This window comes from Curcuma longa, chromosome 1, assembly GCF_044706935.1.
Source record: "Curcuma longa cultivar G26 ecotype Majalengka, Jawa Barat chromosome 1, ITB_CL_G26_1.1, whole genome shotgun sequence".
Taxonomy (NCBI): domain Eukaryota; kingdom Viridiplantae; phylum Streptophyta; class Magnoliopsida; order Zingiberales; family Zingiberaceae; genus Curcuma; species Curcuma longa.
The window spans coordinates 24,375,136-24,391,553 of NC_133861.1; the positions used below are offsets into that span (position 1 = coordinate 24,375,136).

At 39.6% G+C, this 16,418-nt stretch overlaps 1 pseudogene; it reads left to right on the top strand.

The window, feature by feature from the left end:
* LOC141826680 (uncharacterized) overlaps positions 1-16,418 on the top strand; it is a 63,641-nt pseudogene that overhangs the window by 14,934 nt on the left and 32,289 nt on the right.

Genomic DNA, 16,418 nt, shown 5'->3' on the forward strand with positions numbered 1-16,418 from the left:
ATTTCTCACAAAATTCTTTTTAGAATTCTTTTAGAATTCATTCGGAGGTCTTCCAAGGTCTTCTAAGGTTTTCAAGAATTCTTCCGAAGGTCTCTAAGAGGTCTTCAAGAATTCTTCCGAAGGTCTCCATGAATTCTTCCTGAGGTGGATTCGAGGATTTCCAGAGGCTACAGTAGAGACCTCGAGAAGGAATTGATTTTGGTCTCTCGATGGGCTTAAGCTTCCCATGTTCCTCTTGAACAGACAGCTTAAGTCCATCAATAATAACTCATTCCACTAGAGAGTTATTATTGCACTACCGCACCAATCCCATATTATATTATGGGATCCTTCTTACTATAAGTACATTAATCTCCTTGTGTTTAAGATATCGTATGTCCGTCAATTAAATGAGTTACTAACAACTCGAATTTAATCAACTTCTAATCCAAGAATAGTACCACTCAACCTTTGTTATCATGCGGAACTAAGTCCACCTGTAGGGTTTATATGATAATCCTTTATGAGCTCCTCAAGCAGACATCATCAGCCTAGATTATAGGACATAGTTTTCTTCTATAATCAACAACACACCATGTACATAATACTACTTCCCAACTCATCGGGCCTTTGATCTATCGCCCTAAATGTCACCCTTTTATGAATCAAAGAAGTACATACTAAGTACATGTGTTTGTTATTATATTAGGATTAAGAGTATGTACATCGATAGTAACAGAGGTTTAGTTCGATTATATAGTCAGCATAAATCAAACAATCCTCAGATGGTCCTGCTCAATACACACTAAGTGTACTAGAGTAATTCTATAGTCAAGACAGATTAAGACCAAATTACACTACAACCAGTCAAATGGTTTGTCCAATCCATATTGATTGTGAACACTGTTTATAATCTATAAGGAACTGATAACATGGTCTTTTATGTGTAACTCCGCACATCATGTTTATCTACAATATAGATTAAATGGACACTTACATTAAACTAAATGCAAACATTGACCAAAATGAATTCTCATTTCAGAATATTTTATTTACATTGATAGCTAGGATTCTTGTATACATCCCAACATGTACTATGTTGGGCAAGAGTTAATCAAATATTTGTCCTTACCTAGCCTAGGTTAATCTAATGCAGAAATAAAATAAATAATAAAAAATACAGGCAATCAATTAGGCAAAGTTTTAGGTCCTCCTGGATCATGACCCCTGTTGGGTCTGATCAAATAGTGTATTTGATCCTTTGGGATCTAGAATTGGTTCAATCCAATTGGATTTGTCAGTTTAGATTTTGGAACTCATGCTTGGACTCTTGGTTTCTTGAGTTTGTGCAGTAATGTCATGAATGCTCTATGTTTTACTTTATGTCCAATACCATATCTATTATATCCAGTCCTTTGGTTTCCAAGTATCATATCAAGATACTTAAAACCTGAGGTGAATTTCTTAAGCAATCTTTTTAGATTGTTAACTTGAAGTTTCAATTGAGAATTCTCTTCCTCAAGTTGAACTTGAGTTGAGTCCTCAACTTGAGTGACTTCAGTTGATGGTCTTGAGTTGACCTTCTCCTTGAGGAGAGCTACCTCCTCTTGGAGTGATTCAACTAGGGCATTAGACTTAGCTAGTTTCTTAATTAAACTAAAAATTATGGAATACAACTTCTCTGTACTTAAAGCGGAGTTGGAACCTTCGAAAATAGATGCGGATCCGTGGCTTGAGCTTGAGTCGGTGTTTGACTCGCTGTCTGTCTCCGTTGGTTCATCTCGTGCCAGAAGTGAGAGAAAGCTTGTCGTTGGCACTTCATCTGAATCCTCTGATGATGACTAGTCCCACGTAGCTTTCAGTGTTTTCTTCTTAGATCTTCGTTCCTTTTTCTGATTCAAGCATTCAGATCTGAAATGTCCTTTTTCGTTGCACCCGTAGCACTTCAGTTCTGTTTTGTTAGTTAAAGGTTTGTTAGAGTTTGATTTTTGGACCACCTTATTCACTTCCAACTTCGACGTTAGTCTTATCACATCTCGGTTTTCCACTAATTGTCTGATTGTATGTAGACCATTCAAAATGTCTTGAATTCTTACGTGTAGAGCGTTTGCTAATTCTCTATCCATCATATGAATGTTGTACAATTTGTTCATCAGCAGATCCCTCTTGTTGACTTTTGTATCTAATGTGCCTTCATGCAATTCGATCAATTTGTTCCAGAGGTCCTTTAAACTGATGAAATGCCTGACTCAGTTCAACTCTTCCTTGCTCAACCCACATTGCAGAGTCTGGGTTGCCTTTGCATCTATCTCTATCTTTTTTCTTATGGCCACATCCCATTTCTCACAAGACTGTGGTAAACCATCATTGTCAGTCGAGATTATGAATCCCAACTGGATGACTATCCACATTTCCACTTAAGTCTTCAGGTGGTACTTCATTCTACTTTTCCAATAGATGAAGTCCTCCCCGGAGAACAGCGATGGCCTTGTGGTATTGAATCCTTCCTGATGGACCATTGATCTAGCACACACAAAAAAAGGAAAACTCATTCCAATACTTGGTCTTGGATTAGCAGTGTAGGAGAAAAAATAAAATAATTTTTTTTAAAAAAAATGAAAATAATCTAAAAAATCTTGAAAAACTTGCTCGATAAGTGGTTACACTGCGTTCAAGCACCCTGCTCTGATACAATTGTAGGATCGAAGAAAGCGCTAGAGGGAGTGAATAGAGCTATCTATAGTATTTTCTTGATTTTCGTAGAATCGTTATTTATGTTCGTGAATTCGATTAAGTAGAGATAAAACTTGCAGCAGAAATAATAAGTGCAAAAATACAAACACGAAGAGCACAATTTTTTACTTGGTTCATATCTACAGGCTGCTACTTCAAGGTTCACAATCGTTTGATCATTTACGTTGGGCAATCCACTATGAAACTCCTTCCTCACGGAGAGAAGTTTTATCGATTACAAAAGAATAGATATGATAAAACAATTATCAATCTTTTAAAGTAAAAGCACAAAGTCATTGATTAACGAACTGAAGTTGAAGATGTAGACGTGCGGTGTAGAACTCCAGCGTTACGATGACTTCTAGAATGATCCTTCGCGTGCAAACAGCCGTCGGGTTACTCTGAATTGATGTCTTGATGGCTCTCCCTCGAAGTTCTTTTATAGATCTTTCCGAGCTCCTAGAACTCCTTTCCAAGCACCTCCACGCTGTCCGTCGATCCACCATCGGCGCTGCTGACCCGGCACTTCTAGGCGCTTGTATTCCCTTTTCAGGCGCCTGTATGTTGACGTGGAGGTTCTGAATGAACTTTGACTGCTGCTGCGCTTATCGGAATCAGGGTGCCTGGAACTAATCCAAGTGCCTGAAAGCTGAGGTACCCCGACTACTAGGACAATGCTATCTCACTGCTTCGTTGGTCGATTCCGCTGACATCTGGTCGCCTGGATCAACAATCCCGGTGCCTGGACTCTGGTCGCTTGGATTCCGAATAAGGTCGCCCGGAATCAAAGTTTTTACCCCTCCATTCCTGCATTATAAGTTGGTACAAAAATCAAAAGTAGCAGAAAAGGAGTAACAGTTATGAACTGTTAAGTGGTCTTAACTTCGGATTTCTAGTGAAATCTTGGGTTAGATCGGCCTACTGTTTCACTCCAAAAATGCGCCCTTACCCATTCCACTCTGGAGAATTTACCTGTTTGCCAACAAGTCCTCCAGACTTGTTGGATTTCTTGCTTAGCCTTAATCCTCAGCCTCTAGGCTTTGCTGCTAGGCAACTGGTCCACCTGACCACCTAGACTTCCACCACGCATCTGGTTCAACTAACCTGCCTAGATTTTTGCCATGCATCTGATCCTCCTAACCTATCTAGACTTGCATCTGGTGTACTTGATCCTGCTAAGACTTCTGCCTAGTTCTCCAAACTAGGACTTTCCTTTGCCTAGATCACCTAGGATTTGTTTTGCCTAGCCTCAACTAAGACTTACTTTGCCTAGCCTCAACTAGGGCTTTCCTGTGCTCCCTACATATTTAGATAAACATATCAGTATACACCACACACTTAACTTGAACCTCGTGCCATCATCAAAACCAAGGTTTGATCATTTGGTACTCCCTACACCAACACCAATATCTTCGACTAGTGAGATCAGCTGCTTGGTAAGCCAAGGAGTTTAAAACATGCTAGTCTTGACAGAATCGATAACGTCTGTGCTCAACAATTTCTCAACTAGGGATAATTTCAATACATTTATAATTGCACATGTAGAGATGTTCACTAGTTATGATCTAATCATAAATTCTCTGATGCTATGAATTGTATTGTGGACATTCAATAAATGAGTTTAAAATATAATCAAATATATAAAAAATATGCACTCAAATAGTAAATTTCTATTTACCTAATAAATAGTATAACCGTAAGGCGATAGCTTTAGGACACCTCTCAAATATAATAGACTCCCAATTAGTCTAAGGTCAATCGCCATGGTATCCAATACCACGCGCCTCTATGTGTTTCTAAAATTTACTTTGAGGTAGAGATTAAAGGATCCACAAGGTTCCTTTTGGTGAAAATCTTCTCAATTTGTATTTATCTTCTACTGATGATCTTTCTGATCAATTGATATCACCGAAGCACGTGTTTGGATCAACAGTGAGACCTAGGTTCTATCGCCTGCACGATTGTACCATTGTTGTCGCAGTAAGCAAGTAATGCTTCAGTAATGGTTAGAACCACTCTAAGTTCAGTGATGAATTTCCTGATCCAAACTGCTTCGTTTGCTGCTTCATAAGCTGCAATGGTATTTTATTTGAAACACTTCCAATTTATTGAGCTACAATTTAAAGTGAATATGTACCCAAACTTGGATTTGAAATCATCCTTGTTTATTTGGTAGCTGGCATCAGTATATTTGTGTGTAACCATATCTCCATCTTTATATATCAAGAACACATCCTTTGTTCTTTGACAGTACTTAAGGATTGTCTTGATAGCCGTCCTATGATCCATTCCTAGATCTGACTGGCATCTGCTTGTAACACTCAGAGCACATGATACATTAGGCCTCATATACACCATAGCATATATGATAGATCATATTATCGAAGCATAAGTAATCTTACTCATGTGAATCCTCTCGTCTTTTGTCCATGGATAACTATCTTAGGTAATCGTATTCTCGATGTAGTTTTTTGACAGTCAACCTTTGATCACTGATAAAGGCAAATGATTGGAAACACTTTCCGACGACGATGGAACATTCTCCGAAAGCTTCACAAGCTTCCTACAATGAATCAACTTTCGGCAATAAATCCCAACCGCAAACCCGACAACAATCAGCAGCGAGAGATGTCTTCTCCAGCGGCTAGACATTTTTTTGACACCCGCAACTTCAAAAGCCTCTCGAGATTTCACTAATTGAAAAAAAAATGTCAGCCAAAATCATAATCAGGGAGAACCTTTCTCACGGATCCACAACAGGCGGCTATGGGATTTTCTTTAACATGGAGGAGAAGACCAGATCGGAAGAACACGATTGGGTAGGGATCGCGATCGGCTAGAGTTTTTTCGGGTGAGCAAAATAGTGAACCCTAAAACTGCAAACGGTAAAAGCCAAATTGCGATTGGGAGACTAGGGTTCCCCATTATCACACTCCAACGACAAGCAGCGGGTGTGATTAGCTGGCTTTAAAACACGATTCTCAAGCAATTGGGGAAGGGAAGGAATGTCGCATCGAGGAACTTTCCCCTTTCTCTGACTGTCGACTCTAAGCGGGTGCGCTTAGGAAAACCCGATCAAGTCAGCGGCTGACACGCGATCAGCAAGGAAAGCCCGTGCTCGGGAGGGAAGTGGCGCTCGGTGTAGGATCGAGTAAGCGCTAGAGGTGGGTGAATAGTGCTTAAGCATTTTTTCCCTATTTCAAAAATTTGAGCGTTACAATTTCTTAAATCAAAGTGCAACAGAAAAATAGTAAAGTAAACAAACAAGAATGTTACGTGTATTTTTTTACTTGGTTCACAGCCGAAGGTTGCTACTCCAAAGCCCACGATCTGTGATCATTTTCGTAAGGGCAATCCACTATGAAAATTTATTTTCTAAATAAGTTGTAACGAGTACAAAAGCTAACGATAAAATAGAACTTTATCGTATTATGAATTCAAACAGAAAGTATTCGTTACCAAACACCGAAGCTTTGATGTTCTTCATTCTTGTGTGATTCCAATGTTACGACGGCTTAGATGGATGCTGCTGCTCGCTCAGGGACACGGTCATGTCTCCCAAACAGAGAGGCAATAGGTTCTGGCTGTGCCTATGAGGCACGGGCGTGCCTGCTCAACAGAGCAGCGACCACACGAGGCCGTGCCTACCAGGCACGACCGTGTGAAATTTTCCAGAGACGCGATTGTGCCAAGCCATGTCTCACCGGCACGGGCGTGCCGATTAAACAGAGACGCGACTGCCAGGGGTCGTGCCTCTCAAAGGGTATAAAAGGGCACGGTCGTGCCCTAATTTCTCACACCCGCCGCCACGAGACACACGGTCGTGCCTCTCTACGCCTCCCTTGCATTTTTCTCCCATTCTTGCTATTTCACTCCTTTTTCTTCCCTTTGTACTCACCGAGACTCATCAAGACTCTCTTTATGGTAGAAGAAATGTTGAAAAGGTTTGAGAAAGTGAAGGAATCAAAAAGGGCAACGTAAACCAGAGAGGGAGGAACTTCTTACCAAGGTATGGATTCCGAGTATTGTATTATTTTTGACAAGCCAGATCATAAACGTAGATTTGATGCATTAGTTTGTCGACAAATCTCTTGTACAAAATACCTAGATTGGAATACCTTGAACGTGCTAGGTTTATGATGGGAATGTCTTGAAAAACCGTTCCAGTTGATTCTTGCGGAACAAAAATTTTTCCGGAAACGATTTCAAGTTGCCCTCATAGTCGATCAAACGAAGTTTGATCAACGCATTAAGATCATTGGGCTCTTGTGTTTGGTTTACAAGATCCAAGATAAAAAGGATAATTTAATTAACGTGGAAATATTAAATTATACATTTTCTTCGGACTGTTGTGAAGGATGTGGATGACCCCTCGATCTTCTACTGTATTCCTCTCCTCTTCTCGAACGTTATGTGGGCAACGATCCTTCAATAATTTCTCCACCAGAATTCTACTTCTCCGATGACTAGCAAGCTTTCCTTCCTTCTCTTTATCTTGAAGAAAAGAGAAGAGGAAGAGGAGGTGGTGGCTGCCGACCAAAGAGGTTTCGACCACCAAAAGGCTTTGTTTCGTATATCTCAGACCCTTTGCAAGCCTCTTCTTTTATAGCCTAGCCATCTCATAAACTTGGTATGATTTGAATCATAAACTTGGTATGATTTGAATCATAAACTTGGTATGATTTCAATCAATCAGATCGAAGAATTTGGTATGATTTCGGAAGTAACCAATTCGAACCCAGAGGCTTAATCGATCAAGGAATCGATTAAGGCTCGTAACTTTTTCTCATTAAGCCTGGTAATCGATTAGGTAGTTGATTACCAGCCTCCGTATTACATTACGGAGCTTTGGTAATCGATCAGATGATCGATTACCAAGGTGTGTAATCGATCAGTTGATCGATTACACTACTTTGTATGAGTTTGAATGCCTTGTTTCTTCACGAATTCTTCCAGGGCAGATTTGAGGATTTCCAGAGGCTACAGTAGGGACCTAGAGAAGGAATTGATTTATGTCTTCGATGGGCTTAAGCTTCCCATGTTCTTCATCGAACACACAGCTTAAGTCCATCAATAATAACTCATTCCACTAGAGAGTTATCATCGCACTACCGCACCAATCCCATATTACAATATGGGCTCCTTCTTACTATAAGTATATTAATCTCCTTGTGTTTAAGATATCGTTTGCTCGTCAATTAAATGAGTCACTGACAACTCGAATTTAATCAACTTCTAATCCAAGAGTAGTACCACTCAACCTTATTATCATGCGGACAAGGTCCACCTGCAGAGTTTACATGATAATCCTTATGAGCTCCTCAAGGGGACATCATCAGCCTAGAAAGCATAGCTTGTACATCCAAACATTCTTAAATGAGAGATATTAAGCTTTTTATTGTATAGGAGTTCAATTGGAGACTTTCCTTCTAAGTTTTCTGTTGGCATTAGATTTATGAGATGAGCTGCTGTGTTAATGGCTTCACACCAGAATATTTTGGGAACATTAGCATGATTTAGGAGAGTTCTTGCTATTTCTAGTAAATACCTATTTTTCCTTTCGACTACCCCATTTTGTTGAGGGGTATAGGGACATGAGGTTTGATGAATAATTCCCCTTTATTTTAAGTATTCTCTTATTTTATTGCTTATGTATTCTCCACCATTATCGGATCTAAGGATTTTAATATTACCATTGTATTGCCTTGAGATATAATTGTTATAGCTTTTAAAAGCCTCAAATACTTGAGATTTATTGGTGAGCATGTAAACCCAAGTATATCTGGTTTTATGATCAATGAATGTAACAAAGTATTTATAACCTTATTTAGACAAAATTGGAGAAGTCCATACATCAAAGTGAACCAGATCAAAGGGGTTTTCATATATAGTGGTAGAACAAGGATAGTTTGCCTTTGTTTCTTTCCCGAGAATACAAGGTTTGCAAATATTATCTAACTAGCTGTAGGAAAGTAATATTTTAGGAGATAACTACTAGGGTGACCTAGTCAAGCATGCCAAAGTTGGGAGTCCTCCTGGCTTGCTTTAAAGACCTGATAGCCATGGTCCAAAACATAAAGGTTATTCCTTCTATATCCCTTGCCAATCAAAAGATTTGTCTTGATGTCTTGAAATGATACTTTGTTAGAGTCAAAAATAACATTACAATCATATTTCTTATTTATTTTACTAATAGACATTAGATTGGAAGTAAAATTTGGAACATAGAGGGCATCCGTTCGCTTTCCTAATAAATAAATTTCTCCTATTTGATTTACTATTATGTTTTGACCATTAGCTACCTTAACTGTTTTACATTCTTCCTAATTTCTGAACTTTATGATTTTATTCCTATTATTTACCATCTGATAATCACATCCTAAATCAATAATCCAATGTTTAGTATCTAGAGTGGAGTTTAAGCATATACCTGTTGTAGAGGTTTGGTGATGCTCCTCCATAGAAGTTTGTGCTTTTAATGTTTGCACGGGTTCCTTTTATTGAAATGCCTTTCATCTTTAAATGAGGATGAAGAAACGAACACTTGTCCTTTGTATGCCCTTTCTTCTTGCAATTGGGACATACTTCTTCTTCAACTTCGTTAATCTTGAACTCATGAACTTCCATTTTTTTGTTTGAAGTTTCTTCAATATTCAAGCTTGACTCAGTTCTTTGGATGATTTGCAAATGTCATGATAGATTTTGCATTTGCAGAATTTCCTATCTCATAGTTGAGAATGAGTTTCTGAGAGTCACAAGAAACCTTGTCTTCATTTTGTTGCTTTATTATTTCTGTCGGATCACTGGTTGGTGGTTGTAGAACCTCAGGCTTGCTCCATAAGTTACCAAATTCTCCAAAGAGTTGTGGAAGAGTCTTGTTCTCTTTTCTCATGTCTGCTATTTGTCTTCTTAGTTCGAAGACTCTTCCAATGTTGTTGGTTTGCCCATATAGTGCCGAGAGATGATCCCATAAAGCTTTAGCATTTGGAGAACAAGCAACCATACTCTTGTGAGCTTCATCTAGAGAATGAAGATGAACAAATACTTGATTATCTTTCTTCTACCATTCTTTGAAGGTAGGATAAGATTCGATAGGAGGATCTTGAAGAATATGATCTTCAGGGTTATAGGAACTTAGGATCCTTTTAATGAATCCGGACCATTGAATATGGTTGGAGGAACTAAGAAGAAGAAAAGAGAAGAGTTGAGGAAGGAGCAAGCTTAGTTGCGGAAGAGGTAGACTCTGCTGCTCTGATACCATGATGAAATTTAGCTTTGCTATTAACTTCAAAGCTTGTTTCAAAATGGAGGAGAAGCCATGAAAAGATTTTTGCAAGAAAGAGGAGAAAACATGAAGCCTTTTCTTCATTATCTTGAAAGTAACCATACAAGGCGGTTTTATAGTGTTACATGAGAGCCTCTTGAACGTTGTGGACACATGAATGTTGGAGCATGCTCCAACGTTCATGTTTTTGAATGTTGGAGCATGCTCCAACGTTCATGTTTTTGAATGTTGGAGCATTTAATGCATTTAATGGCAGCCAAATCAAGTCTAGGGTCAACTCAAGTCAAACCTGAGTCAACTAGATTCAGACACCTCTATCTGGAATCCAGTCGACTGGACCATCCAGGCACCTCAAAGGTGGATCCAAGTGACTCTATCGGGAAGACTCGGCTCAGATAAGATCGAAAAGATCAGATCGGATCAGATCTTATTCAGTCGCCTAGATAAGTTTTCAAGCGCCTGGAAGGGGATATATAAGGAGGATGAACATGCAACATAGAACACCAACTTCTACAAGCCATCCTTTTTCTCTAGTGGTGCTGCTGAACGGGAACGGGGCCAGGCTCTTGCAATCGAGGAAGATCCAAGAGGAGTGCGCGATGCTCAAGACTTCTAGATCGGCTTCAACACTTGGTTATTTTCTTTCAGTCTGTTCTTTCATTTATTATATTCTTTATTGGATTGTAAGACGGGTTTCTCGGCCACCGAATAAGGTTTGGAAAAGAGACCACTAGTGGACGGGCGCCTCTCGTATAGGCCTTGGACGTAGTAACCCTGGAGGTTAGGAACCAAGTAAATCCGCATGTCTTTGCATACTTTACTAATTCTGCTACTTAGGATTTCTGATAGAATGAAAATGAATGAGCGAGACATATACGCTATTCACCCCCCTCTAGCGCGCATCCATGATCCTACACTTGAAATAATTGATCGAAAAAGAATCATATAATAAATGGCAAAATGCTAATCGGAAAAGAATCATATAATAAATGGCAAAAAGATATTAAGATCAGAAAAACAATCATATAATATAATTGCAAAAATCACTCTTTTAGCACACGGATGTGATGATGTTCAGTATAGTATATTCATCAAAGGGTGTCTGATGAAAGAAAGTCTTATAATCTATTTGTGTTTGAGGCAGTTGTCCCTTCACTTTAATATTTGGGGCTAGCAACACGAGGAGAGTGGGTGGCAAGATGAAATGAACATGAGCTTCCATTTGCTCTCAGGCTTTCTTTTGATCGTTCACTCGCTCGGAACTCTTTCAAATATGAAAAGAAAACAACAAAACTCTCTCGTCTGATTATTTCGCAATGCTCAACTTAATATCATTCCGTAGTCTAAATATATATAGAAAATATATGTCTCAATGGGTATTATTTCCCCAAATATTTATGACTAACTATAATATTCAGGGCCTTCTACTTTCACCCTAATATTGACTATAAAGCGATCCCAGCAAGATATATAGTTCATGGAAGGAGTATAAATTAGTATGCAGAGGAGTGAAATTGCTATGCATAGGAGTTAAATTGAATAGTAGAGGAGTTAAATTGCATAGCAGAGGAGTGAAATTGCTATATAGAGGAATTAAATTGTATAGTAGAGGAGTGAAATTGCTACGCAATTTACGACTATCTGATCGTCAAGTATATGGTGGGGCTGACCGCCTATTATATGGTAGGGACGACCACCAAATATATGATCGGGTCAACTGCCCCAATATATAGTAGGGTCGACTGCCCTGATATATTAGGGTCGACTGCCTCAAATATGGTAAGGCCAACCGCCTTGATATATTAGGGTCGACCGACTATCCGACCGCCCCAATATATGTATGGTCGATCGACTATCCGACGACTATCTGACGTTATTCAAAATGTAGAAAGATCTACCACTTCTCTAAGCAACTTATAGTCAAGATATATATGTTCTTTGGGTGGTACCATTAACTCTACCCTAACTACCACATGGGTAATGGTCAGGATAGCTCAGTTGGTAGAGCTTCGGACTCATTCTTCTATCGATCGGGCATGGGCCTTGGAATATAACATAAGCAAGATCGAATTCAAGAATGGCCGTAAAGTAGAGAGACTTATGCGACGTGGGCTCTTTCATAACAAGGTGCGAGAGATTCAAATGAATTAAGGGTATTTCCGAGTTAGAAAGATTAATTAGGGGTGACATGGGCTAAATTGTGATAACAACGCGCTCGAAATAAAGTCAGGGCCGAAATTACCATAGGGAGGGCCCGACCTAAAGGGAGAGAGAGGGACGAAATTGTGGCAGCAAGGAGCTTCATGAAATTAATATTAATTAAAATAGTTTGCGACCTAGAGAGATCTGACTTCTACGGCAAAGTTCATGGAAAGAGAGATTCAACCAGTTGGCATCATAACTTTTAATCATAACTTATATATTTTTTTGATATTCTAACTTGGAAATAGAGATGAAACTAGTTGACTCACTATGCGAGAAGCAAATTCTTTCATGTCAAGGTACGAGTGAGAACGAGGTGTTCAGCTACAAAATGATTTGATTTTAATTTGAGTCTACAGAGAGAAATTATAAGTGAAAATCCCGGGGTTTCTCACCACCTTCTCATTCTGTTCTCACTCCATGTAGGGAAAACATTTTTAAGCAAGCGAGGTTTCTCATCTCATTCTGAATCCTAGAATGAAAGCAAGCAAGACGGAATCATATCTTGAGATACCAGTCACGGGAGGGTATCCCCGATAGGCTTGACTATTAAGGAGAGGGAATTTACTTTTTATATTTAATACTTGAACTTCCTTTTCTTTGAATACTTGAATTGAACTTCCTTTTTTTATTTAATACTTGATCCTTTTCATACTTGAACTTGATTGACATCTTGAGAAGCTTGTTCAAGGTCGGAAGGAAAGACCATCAATAAATGTATGACTTATCTTATATTTGTTGCGACATGGCAGCTCTCTTGAATAGTTTTGAATAGCCATGAACGACTTGCTGGAGGAATGAGTGATAATGATGTCTCATATTTGGCTGCGGTTTGCTTTCATTCTTTCCCCTCACTGCTTCACCCTCTGAGGGGAGAAGAGAGGAATAGGGTATGGTTTCCCACCAGACCCCCTTAGGAGAAGATCAAGGAAAGAGCCACCGAAAGGTAAGAGCAAGGAAAGGTAGGAGAAGTGACTCACTGAGAGGACGGGGCAGAGTCAGCCTTGTGCAAGTATAGTGGACATCCGCTTGAATTCAAACCTTGAAGAGGAGTGACATTAATTAGCAGCCATTAAGGCATATGTTGGTTTTCTTCCCTCTTACAGTAGCTCGAGACCTTACCCCATCGCACGTCACGATGCAGGTCATGAATGGCATTGGATTAGTCTACAATTTCGTAGCAGAGGAGTATAAATTGCTACGCAGAGGAGTGAAATTGCTGCCCAGAGGAGTGAGATTGCTACGCAAAGGAGTGAAATTGCTATGCAGAGAAATGAAATTGCTACACAATTTATGCCAAATATATGGTGGGACCGACCACAATTTAACTATATTAGGGCCGACCGCTTTAATATATGGTAGGGCCGACCGACCTGATATATTATGACCAACCGCCCCAATATATGATAGGGCCGACCAACTATCCGATGCTATTCAAAACTATGAAAGATCAACCATACCTCTCTGAACCTCTAGGGGAACCAGCATCTCGTGAAAAGTGTCTCTTCGAAACTCACTAAGTTTGGTGAAAGTGAATGAGTTTTGTGGAAAGCAGACGATCAAACTTATGGATTGACTTCATGACCCTTATTAAAAGGAGAAAGAGCTTAGGAGACTATGAAGAGGCAAAAGCGGTTTGGCATTGCAAGAGATTCAATTTAAGTAGCCGGCAGCTGCTCCAATTCAGCCAGTTCATTATAAGTTCTCAACTCATATCATGATGAAGCGGGTGACCTTCACAATACAAGAGAGGTACAAAGAGTACTTATTATGCTCAACTCAAAGAAGAGTAACGGAACCCGTAGAGTGAATGGCCTGGAATGTTAGACTCTTGTTGAGAAAAGGAAGTCTTCAAGTTAATCATTATACTTCAAATTTGCTAATGTAAAGACACTTGTTTAGTAGATATTTAGTAATTTTGAATAGTCGTTGGATAGTAGGTCAACCCTAATATAGTTAAATTGCATCGGCCCTACCATATATTGGGGCGGTCGGCCCCAATCATATATTTGGCAATCGGTCCTACCATATATTGGAGTGGTTGGACCTAATATAGTTAAATTGTGATCGGCCCCATTATATATTTGGCATAAATTACGTAGCAATTTCACTCCTCTACGTAGTAATTTCACTCCTCTGCTATGCAATTTCACTTCTTTGCGGAGCAATTGTAGTTATCCTCTTGTCATGTTAGACTGTTGCTAGGGTTGGAATGAAATGAATGACTACTTTTGTAATACCATTCAAATATTCAACGAAGAGTTCATAATACTTCCAAGAGTGAGCTGATTCTAGCCCATAACTCTTTATCCTGGGCTGAAGATTGGTGGGGTTAAGGTGAAAAGAACCTCACCTCAAAGGCTTCTCTTGCCTGGGCTTATGTTGCCTTGGCTAAAGACCTTGATTGACGTACTATCTTCTCTTTCACTCTAGCTTACGTACTGACTATCTTATCTTGAACTCTTACTTAACACTTTTCTAATTGACTTAACATTTGACGACTCAAAGGCTGGATCTTCCTTTGGCTTATGTTAAGTATTTGGAAAGTTTTAAGTATGTACTTCTTTGGCTCAGTTGTCTCTTTGGGGCCCCTTCCCCTCTTTTCTGTATATGTGCTTCCCTTTTGTTGTTTGTCTTGATCTGACTTATTGTTAAGCAGCTTTTTAGATTTAAGTATATGACATTATGCTGATAGTGATAGCTATTACTCTCAGCAACAGGTCATGAATATGGAAAACTATGAAAGATCTACTGTTGATGCATGTGTAAAGCATTGCGCATCTATGGATATAAAGTGTAAAAAACTCCCATACTTGAGTTCACGAATGAGCTTGAATTAAAGATCTTAGGCTACCAGAAACCGACGAGGCTGGGACTGCAGTCCACAGCAAAGCTCTATTGGGTGGTCTCGATCAATTGGAATGAAAGAACAAAGTGTTATCTAGTAAAAGTAGTAAAGTTAATCATTATACTAAACATCATAGGAAAGAATTCAGTTAATCATTATACTTTGAATTGAGATCCTCTCTGGAACCAATGAACAATTGGAAAGGAAAGCTGCTCGAGGTCTTAATAGAGAATTCCGTATCTGCTATATGCTCAACACATGCAGAAACAAGAGGGGTCGGGATGTTGTCCTGGAATGTTAGACTACTGTTAGCTAATTTAGACTCCTTCCATTTATTTACGACTATTATTATCTCTTCTCCTTCATTCAGATTTTTGACTATCTGACAGGCCATTCACTACCTGTTATTGAGGAACGAGCGATACCTACTAGCGACGTGGGCGATACCTACTACTACTACCTACTAGCGATGTGGAGACCCGCGATCCACTTGCCTTGGTAAGAAGATGCGTGAAGGAGTCTGATTTGGAATGGAAAGATGTCGGCCTTACCTAGAAGAGATTGGAGTCGTACCTATGCCGCTTGGGTCAGGCTATTAAGGGGTGGCAAAAGAGAGGTGTATATTTCCCATTGGTAACTACGTGATCAGCAGCTACTCAGACCTATCCATGATTGGCTGATGCGGCTTAATCAAACTGTCGATCTTCTGTTTCGAGTGTTGTTAACAGGTTAAACGCTTATGGTCTCAAGTCTCGGTGGCTGTCTCACTTGGCCTGCACTCTTTCTCCACGTATTAGTGTGGTGGTGTGCGGGTCTCTCCATGGAAAGGGTTTACCGACTATGCAATATTAGGCGATGATGTCGTAGTTGTTGCTAACCTTGCCTCGGTGTATGAACTTTGTCTCGATAGGTTGGGTCTGACTTTCTCTTATCTGAAAGAGCTCATGGAATGAGTGTCAATTTTAGTCCTATCTCCATCCACAACCTCTATCACTCTCTAATCACCCTTTCATGCCGGGCAGACACATCTCCTTACTGAGTTTAAACATGTCGTCATACGGACACTCGATATCTATGGCTAGGTGGTGATTTACCACGCAATCCTTACAATAAGTCTAATTGACGATCAGACGAGCTCCCTGATCTTTCCCGATCATCCATTCGTGGAGCCATGCAAGCCTATGCTTGACTTCCTAGAATGGTCTTGTCTAAGAGGGGAGCAGTGGCTTGACTCTCTTTGATGACTCTACACGAACTCTGAGACTATCCAATAGTCAACACTTAATGGAAAGCGCTTTGGTCTAATTAGGAAGCTATATAACTTGAGAGGAATAAGAAGCTAGAAAGGAAGCCTCACTCCCAGATGAGTGA